The sequence below is a fragment of the Cyanistes caeruleus genome, chromosome 1 (assembly GCF_971803275.1).
Source record: "Cyanistes caeruleus chromosome 1, bCyaCae1.hap1.1, whole genome shotgun sequence".
In the NCBI taxonomy this organism is placed as follows: Eukaryota; Metazoa; Chordata; class Aves; order Passeriformes; family Paridae; genus Cyanistes; species Cyanistes caeruleus.
The window spans coordinates 34,496,611-34,506,333 of NC_141701.1; the positions used below are offsets into that span (position 1 = coordinate 34,496,611).

At 38.8% G+C, this 9,723-nt stretch overlaps 1 protein-coding gene across 2 annotated transcripts in view; it reads right to left on the reverse strand.

The window, feature by feature from the left end:
* PREX2 (phosphatidylinositol-3,4,5-trisphosphate dependent Rac exchange factor 2) overlaps positions 1 to 3,480 on the reverse strand; it is a 173,208-nt gene extending 169,728 nt beyond the window's left edge. The window contains exon 1 of one of the 2 annotated variants that reach the window (XM_086885723.1): positions 3,152 to 3,480. The gene's annotated coding sequence lies outside the window, so the exon portion shown is untranslated. Of the gene's footprint in view, positions 1 to 1,836; positions 1,888 to 3,151 lie in introns of those variants that run through there. The other variant, XM_086885719.1, reaches the window with a different exon arrangement.
* Between the last annotated feature and the right edge of the window lie 6,243 nt (positions 3,481 to 9,723).

A 9,723-nucleotide genomic window follows, 5' to 3' on the forward strand; every position in this document is an offset into this window, starting at 1 on the left:
AGTCCAACCCTCCTGCAGCAGAGTGCCCAGGGCAGCAGGATAGGTTGTCCAGCCAGATTTTGAGTAACTCCACAGATGGAGTTCCACAGTCTCTATGGGAAATAGGTGCCAGTGTTTGACCATTATTCTACAGTAAAAAAAAAAAAAAAAAAGTTCCCTTGTGTTCAATCAGAATTTCATGGTTTTTAATTTGTACCTATAGCTTCTCATACAGCCAGCTGGCACTACTGAGAAGTCTGGCTCCCTCTTCATCATTCCCTTCCATCAAGAATTTAGAAACTGCGATAAGATTGCCCATGAACTTTCTTGCTTCCAGGCTGAATAGTCCCATCTCCCTCAGCCTCTCCACATATGTGAGATCCTCCATTTCCTCAGTCATCTTTGTGGGCCTATCTGATGACCTGGACCAAGATTCCTTATTAAATATCTTATTCATGACAGTTGATAGCAATTAAACTTCAGTGATCTGCCATGACACTTACAATGTCTATGGGAAAACTCCATGGATTTGTTTCTGCCACTGACCGATGGATATCAATGCAAGACAGCTCCAGTATCACACAAGAATGAAGTCAAGTGTTCTGCAGGGCACATTTTTTACAGCACTGTAAAGGATTCCTTAGTCCAGTTGGGAATTTAAAATTACCTTATTTTCAGAGAGAGCTGAAATAAATTTTTATGTTAAAAAAAGGGAAAACAAAACCAAAACTCCTTAAAAATTACTAAGAGGCCCATGAAAAAAAAAAAAAAAAGTGATAACAAACACTAAAACAGTTGACCAGAAAAAAAAAAAACAGTTTCTTTACAGGTAGCTCTAACACCATACTGTGTCATTAAAAGGTTAATATGCATGGGACTAACTATAAAGTGTCATGAGGTAAGTGTTGGAGAGCAAATAAACTGCAAAGTTCACTTTTGACATATTACTGTCTGTTCATTCACCACAGAATTTACACCAAACCAACTTTGCAACCACAGGTTTTAAAGAGAAGTCATTATATGTACAGAATGAACCAAAATAATCAGTTCTATAACCTTCCTTTGTGGCATTTTGGAAGAAAGATAAAGGTACTTTAACCACAAGGACATGAAAATAGCCCCAGTATAGTAAGTTAGAATATTCTCTATAAAATAATAATCAATGTAAGGAGTGAACTCATATAATCAGAAGCTTTCTGCAGGTATTCTGAATACAAGATGATCTCCTTCCCAAAACCAGATTTTTTTACCCAATGCTGCCACAACATTGCTCTCCCAAATATGAATGCACAGGACTTCACCAACAAAGCTTTTCCAGAAGCTTCTTACAGTGTGTGTATATAGCTTCTTATGGACAATGTATATGTATCCACAAGGCTTTTAATAACTTTATTCCCACCGGCATAAGAGACACAGCAAATATCTGTAGCAAACAAAATCTTAACATTCAGCTTTATTTAACATGGAGAGAACTAATGATGCATGATCAAAACCTGATTCATCAAAAAATAAATCTAAAATTATATACAGAGATTCTAGCTCTTAATAAAAAGGGTGATTTTCATTTCACTTAAATGAACATATTTGACTTCCCCTGTGGGAATAAATTGTACATTTAAGAAATCCTGCAGCAAAAGCCATCCAAGTCCTAGAATGACAAGTGACCACTACAGGTGGTTTTTCTTTGGAAGGTTATCTAGAATAAGCCATCATGCACACAGAATCCCAAAACAGGAGCAGAATTAGTCCAAGTATCTTGTGACTTTAAATTGGCATTAAAAGACCAGGTACCAACACAAATACATGGCAAGATTTTCTCACAAAACTCTCATTAGCTCAGGAAGAAATTGCCCTTACCTGAAACCCCCATTGCAAAATAAAAAGTCTTCACAAGATTCAATCCCAACTTAGGTACCCCGATGAAAGCTATTTAAACTAAAACCTCACCTGGTGTAATGTCTAAGCAGAAGAACAGAGAAAACAGCTGTGGAAAATTACTTCACCTCAATTTGAGGACATCTGATTGCAGCTTCTTCACATTAGCTATTTAGAAATCTTTTTAAAGTTAGTAATAAGTTGAAATAAAAATCATTATAAACCATGCAAGCTGAAATAAGAGCAATACCATTTATACAACTAATGTCAAAAAAACCCATCTTGGTAAGAAAAAAATTTATGCTGCTAGTTATCTTTATCTCTAAATGCAAGAGAAGCCATAGCTGATCGATTAAAACACTTTTTTTGATTTGCACATGGGATCTCTGCAGGGCAACCAAAGAGAGATTGAGCAACGGGTTTATGTGGAAACAACAACAGAAAAAAGACTCAACCACTTCTTTGGCTTTTAGCTGAAGTATGACACATAGAAAACTGTAATGAATTTCCATTCAGTTTACTTTAGGGTAAAAATAAATACAAGCTTATAACAAGAAACTAAATAAGAGCTTTCAGGAATTATGTTGGCTGATGTACATGAAGTTCTCAAAGAGTGTAGCACATTTATTCACTTATATTTAATCACAGGGCAGTAACTCATCAATAAGTTTCCAACACTTGTTGTTGAACTGATAGATAAACATATGCAATTATTTTGAAGGACTTAGAAGGTGGAAAGAACATGACATTCATCAGCTGGTACAAGCTATAAGACAGATCTGTATCTGACTTTTACAGGCATCCATTGTATTTTAGCAAGTACAGTACATCTAGACTCACTTGAAGGCTCTCCTTGAGCTTGAAATACCTTTGACACAAGAGATATTTTTACCACATCTTACTAAGGAACTTGTGTCCCTCAGAGAGCAAAGACTTACTATTGTTATTCAGAGGTTAATACATTAAATATTATATTTAACAAAAAATCTTGGTTTTGATGTTCAAAAATTTGTGGGGGTTTCTCAAGTATTTTAATATTCTTACTCTTGGAAATTACTTAAGTATTTTTGCTTTTTCTTTAAGTGTAAAATTGATCAGTAATCTCTTCTAGTCACTGCATGTGCAGTGTAAGATACTGTCAATATTTGCTGAAAATCTTAAATTAATCTTAAACTAAGCAAGGCTCTAATTGGATTTAAAGATTTTGTACTTTGCTATCATTGCTGGATTAATTGATACAGGATCCTCAAAAATCAATTAACTTAAAGCTCAAGACCAAAGAAAAAAAAAGACTCACCTCAATTCATACTTTGTCAGAAATTATTTTTATGCTCCCAAAAATGCGTTTGAGAGAGAGAGTGGGGAGCAGGCAAGGAGAGGTAACATAAAGCAGATGTCCAGAAGCAAGCTAGACATGCATGTAAGCAGAACACAAGTCACACTGTCAATACCAGAACAAAACAAAAAGCATTTGACTGGTCTCAAGATTTCCATTTTCTTTTAAGTAACCAATACTTGCACCATCTCTCTATCTCTGGCAAACCAAGGGTAAATACAGACTGTTCAAGTTATGATGTGCTATAAGGTAAGTGACAGCTAAGTTACTCTTTCTTCTGAGTTCCTTTTGCCATGCAGTAACTTCCACAGATAATAAAAAACAGCTGAGATACCGAGTTCATTGGTTAAAGCTGAAAGTACAGAACAAACTGCTGTTATACTCCAGAGATTTAATGTTGATGATACCCAAAGCAGATATTTTGTATCTCTGGCCCTTCAGAGAGTACAAGACAAGAAAAGTATTTTGAAATTATTCCAAACTAAGGGCTCTAGCAAGACCTATCAATCAAAAAAAGACAACTTTAAGCTGAAAAATTAATTTGGATTTTATTATGGTTGATGCATTTTCATTATTAAAGAGCTGAAAGAATGATAACTACTACAGAGAAATCTGAATTTTTTCTTCCCTAGGTAGGGTTGCTGCTGTCAAAAGATGAAGCTTCTGCCAAAATGAAGGCTTTAAAAACTTAGAGCTTATCAGCAGAGAAGCAGAGTAAGACTGGACATGCCCAGAGATAAAGGCCAAGTACAGCAGAGGGTTCCAGTACTCATTTACTAGATTTTTATATGAAGAACTAAAACCTTCTGTTTTTAAAAGCAGAGTTAATAAGAAAAAAAAATCTGAATTATTGAAAATAAAAAATAAAAAACTGAATTGTGAAAATGGTGCTAAACTTATTATTTAATAGTAAGATAATTCACAGACAAACTATGATTTTTATATTTGGATGTTCTTTGTTCATTTGTCCAAACAGGGAACAAGACAAGGCCCTGCAGGCCAAGCCATGTGCTTCAACCACAAAACAACACTATACAAGGTTAGATCATCAGCTGACATAAATCATCATAACTCTATTAGCTTCACTGACCCTTAAAGACTCAGAAGAAATATGGACTAACAGCATAACCCTACTTGAACTATCACCCATCTTCTTTAGCTGTGTATGAGAAAAAGACATTTTGCTGCATGTTTTAATGCACTTTTCTTCCCTAGAAAGGTAGAAAAAGGAAAGAAAATACTAAAAATAAACCAAAAAATCACTGCCAAAAAAAATCTATGAACTAAACAAAAACACAAAGATTTCTTCATAAGTATACATAGCTTGTCAATCATAAAATGATTACACATTAGTAATAAATGTCTGTAGAATACTTCTAATAAAACATAGTAATTTGCTCTGAGTCACTTTCTTGTTAACCTTCTCTTTTACTTCTGCCCACCATGATAACGTATATGACTTTATTAATATATTCACATGGTTTGTCCACAATGAATTATGAAATGTCAACCCTAGCAGAAAAAATTTCTTTCAGGCAACACTGATTGGACAAGGATGTGGAATGCTGTTGTTTTTGGGTTTTTTTTTGAAAAGACAAACTTATTCATTCAGCTCCTCTAACTTTCAGGATTTAGTTAACACAACTACTTTGATATCTCAATTTTAAAAATAATCTTTTCTTTGTGGTATGATCCAAATGACTACCATTCAGGCACTAAGCAACATAACTGGGACCTGGTACATGTTTATTATCTTACCCTTCCTGTAGGGTAAAAGGCCTATGATGTTAAATGCTAAGGTTGGGATTAAAAAAATAACACAGTGCTATTTTTGTTACTAGCTAATTGCTATTTATAATGGAAGAAAGATAGTCAAAGCAACAGTCCTTGCACTTCAGGTAGAAACTGTTCAAGACAACAACATTCCCCAGTTTTGGGGCAAGTTGATTTCAGCCCTTTGAGACTATGAGAAAGTTCCTTTATTTCACATGTATGACTACTAATGCAAGAGTTTAAAAAATACTTTGCCTAGGTAAATCTGGATTTGGAGTCTATGCCTCATTTCCCTGCACTGTGGGACCAGATAATAACCAATTCTGAATCCAGACAAGTCAATCAGACAGGATTTGTCTAATCCATGTGGGTTTATCTGTAGTTATAAAATACTTTTTCCTGACCCCTATAGTGGGGTCTGTAAGGAAGTAAAGAATTATTACTGTAATATATATCAAAAAATCATATATATGTCAAGTACCTCTAGCACTCCTAGATTAAACATCCTGCTCTAAGCAAGTATGAGAGAAAGCTAGGCAGCTGAGTTTGTAGTATCTACTACTGTGGTAAACCAATTCCAGTGTTTTACAGTCCTGTGAGGATTTTTCCCCATGTGGCATCAACACTTTCCATATTCTTACTTGTGTCTATCGTCCACCATCCTTCCACTGTATAAGTCTGAGAAGATTCTGGCTTATTGTCTCCATAATTTGTAGAGAGTTACAGAGCACAGCACCACTCCTGCCTGCTCTTCTACAGGCTGAACAAAGCCATCTGGTTCTCTCTGCCACTTCTTGTACCCTATAAGCTTCCTGCTGGCTCCCTGCTGGATTCATTCCAACATGTCAGTGTCTGTCTGGTACTGAGGAGCCCAAAACTGGGTACTGTGCTCCAGCAGCAGCCTCCAAAGTGCCGGACAGAGGGAAAGAATTGCCTCCCTCAACCTGCTGGCTACACTTATTCTTAGCCTGGTATGACATCCATCACTGAGTAACTTCTCCTTATGAATGGAATGCACAACTTGCCTACTATGCTGATTTTGAAACACTTTTGTTCTGCCAAGAAGCAATGAAACCTTAGAAGAAGCCAACCAGTGTCTCAGTATTAGTCTCTTCTTCGTTATTAGCTGAGTTAAGCAGCACTCTATGCCTAATAGAACAGTTTATGTTCAGCAGCAGGATAATGCTGCTCAAAGAAAAAACCTTGTTAGATGCAGGATATAAATGTGTCTGCCAGTGACAGCACACTGATTTATGAGTGCTGAAAAATCAGTAATTTGAGTGCAAGTTAGGTGTGGATCAGCAACCATTTATGGCCATCTATAAAGGCCATGTAGCAATAAGTGCATTATGGCAGCTATGGGAATAGGTGATTAGGAATTTCCTGTGGAAGCAGCATTTCTATTTTCCACAGTAAGAATTCCCACTCAGCTGCTATGGCATTGTTTGGACTCTAGAGAGTTTCCTGGACAGGTGCTCTGTGACCACTGGAAGGAACTGCAGAAATGTTTGTGCAGCTAAAAAGTACATAAACATGTTCTGTCAACAATATGAAATTACAATTTAAAAAATGTTTCACTATACATGATGAAGATACATGGCCAGAAAACAGTAACCTGATAACTGAATCTGGAGTTTACCACTAATTTGTTGTGCAAGCACCATTAAGCCATTTCACTACATGCACCTCTGGGTACTTACCAGCTATTAGCTCCATTTACACACTTGACTACCACTAACCCCTAAATCAATAGAGGCTTTTTTTTTTTTTTTTTTTCTGGCAGCTTTGATGTTTTCATGGGCCTTCATAACTCACACTTCCTTGCTCACATAACATAAAAATACCTGGCAGTTTCTACAAAGTACCTCCTACTGAAAAGAGACAAATTTTGCTGCTATTGTAAACCAGAATTATCAGTAAAGGGCAAGAATCCTACACTGGCAGGAATTTCACCATAGGAGACTAAACAGTAACACCTATGCTAATCTGTGTAAATTGTAATATCTGATAGGTTTTCCCTTTTCAGACAACAGAATTTATTCTGTTACAGTAATAATGTTGCCTCAATGATTATCTTTTCCATTGCTTTTCAAATTACTGCAGTAAAAAAGATTTTATTTTTACATTACAGAGAAGGTAATACATAACACAGCTGTAAGACCTGCTGTCCCAGTGAGTTATCGCAGATTTGCACACCACTTGCTAGTGCAGTTTGGCTTCCCTGTGAGACAGTGATGTTACAGCCCTGGTACTTTATTCCATAAATAAATGCCTGGTGAAATATATGAAACTGATGGAATAAATTCCATAAATAATGCCAGATGCAGGATTTGGACTTCCAGCAAGGTCTGATGAGCTGAGGTTTATCAAGCAAATGAAAGGAATTATTGCAGTAAGGTTTAGAGTACTAAGCCTTGGACAATCATATTGCCTGGATGAAGAAATTGAGCCACTTCTGAAGTACAGCTCTAAATCCCAAGGCCTGCATTCCTTTTGGTAGAAAATATCATTTTTATTGTGTCATTCTTTGATAAAACATGACACATTTCATAATACAGGAACTTGATCTGATATCATTACTATACATATCTAGGTCAGTTTAGCCTAGACTGGGGCTCTGTAGCCTGGGGAAGAGGAGGCTCTGGATAGGGAAAAGGTTGGATCTCATCCATGTACATGTACACTAGAAGGGAGATAGTAAAGGTGCTACAGCATGTCCAGCAAGGGCATCAGGGCTTGTGAAAGGGTTAGAGAATGTGTCTTACGAGGAACATCTGAGGGAGTTTGGCATATTTAGTCTCGAGGAGAGGCTCAGGTTCACCACTCAACAAATCCCTGAGGTTGTGTTGAGGTGGGGGTTGGTCCCTTCTTCTGTGCTTGCAGTGAGAGGACAAGAGGAAACAGCCTTAAGCCAAGACAGGGGAGATTCAGATGAGATAAAATTTTTTTTTTCTTCATTGTTCAGGGGGTCAGGCATTGGAATAGGTTGCCCACAGAGGTGGTGGAGCCGCCATCCCTGGAGATGTCCAAGAGCTGTCAGAATCTGGGTGATGGTTTAGCAGTGTAGGGGTTACAGAGGTAGTGCTGGGTTGATGGTTGGACTTGGTAGTCTTAAAGGTCTCTTTCAACCTAGAAAATTCTATTCTAAAGCAGAGAGAACTAGCTCTTTTCAGTGGCATGCTGTGCCAGGACCAGAGGCAATGGGCACATACTGAAACACAGGAGGTTCCTTCTGAATGTCAGGAAACACTTTTCCACTTTGAGCTTGACCTAGCACTGTCACTCCTTACCCAGAGAGATATCCATTCTTAGTGATATTCAAGAGTCATCTGAACATGGTCCTGGGCAACTGGCTCTTGGTGACCCTACTTGAGCCCCCTTGAGGGGGGCTGGAACACGAGACCACCAGAGATCCCTTCCCCTATCAATCATCCTGTGGTTCTTTGAAGTGCCAGGCTCACAGGGCCCCATCATTGGCACAAAGTCTGGGTAGAGGTGAGTTTATAGGGATATATGTGGGAGCTGGTACTGGATCCACCGTTCATCCACTTCATTAATAATCTGTATTATGGGATAGAGTGCATCCTCAGCAAGTTTCCACAAGACATAAAACCAGGAGTAGGGATATGTAAGACCATTGTACTACTATTCAGAGGCACATCAACAAAAAAAGAAGCTATTAAGTTCCCACAAGAGAGAATGTCAAGTCCTACACCATGGAAGGATCAGCAAGCACTGGAATCCAACAAGATAGAAAGTGGTTTTGGAGGGAAAGACCTGGGGGTTCTGAAGGACAGCATTAACATGAGCCAACAATATGCTGTAGTCCCATGGATAAGACCAGAATAGAGCAATGAGAAATATAAAAGGCAGCAAAAGAAAAGAAGTAAGGAGAAGCAGAAGGAAACTGCTACACACTGATCCAAACTACCTCTGCCACCCATCATCTCACAAAATGGATTGGGAGTAACCCTCAGTGACAAAAAAGGAAGTGAAGACAAAGAAAATGGAAGAAATTATTCACAGTAATCCCCTGCAATGTTACAGGCTGGGGATGGTGTGTACAGGGTCCAGGCAGAAAGGGACCTGGGGGTGCTGGTGACAACTGACTGAACACGAGCCAGGCGTGTGCCCTGGGGCCAAGAAGGCCAATGGCCCCTGGCCTGGATGAGGAATAGTGTGGCCAGCAGGAGCAGGGAGGTCATTCTCCCCCTGTACTGGGCACTGGTGAGGCCACACCTGGAGTGCTGTGTCCAGTTCTGGCCCCTCAGTTCAGGAAGGACATTGAGATGCTTGAGCACATCCAGAGGAGGCAACGAGGCTGGTAAGGGGTTTGGAACACAAACCCTGTGAGGAATGGCTGAGGGAGCTGGGGTTGTTCAGCCTGGAGAAAAGGAGACTCAGAGGTGACCTTATCACTCTCTACAACTTCCTGAAGGGTGGGTGTAGTCAGGTGGGGGTTGGTCTCTTTCTCCAGGCAGCAACTGACAGAACGAGAGGACACAGTCTTAAACTGCACCAAGGGAAATATGGGTTGGATATTAGGAAAAAGTTTTTTAGAGAAAGAGTGATAAAGTACCAGAATTGTCTGCCCAGGGAGGTGATGGAGTCACAATCCCTGGATGTGTTTAACAAAAGGATGGATGTGGCACTCGGTGCCATGGTTTAGTTGAGGTGTTGGGGCTGGGTTGGACTTGATGATCTTGAAGGTCTCGTCCAACCTAGTCATTCTGTGAATCTGTAATGGTATCTGGAGTGAA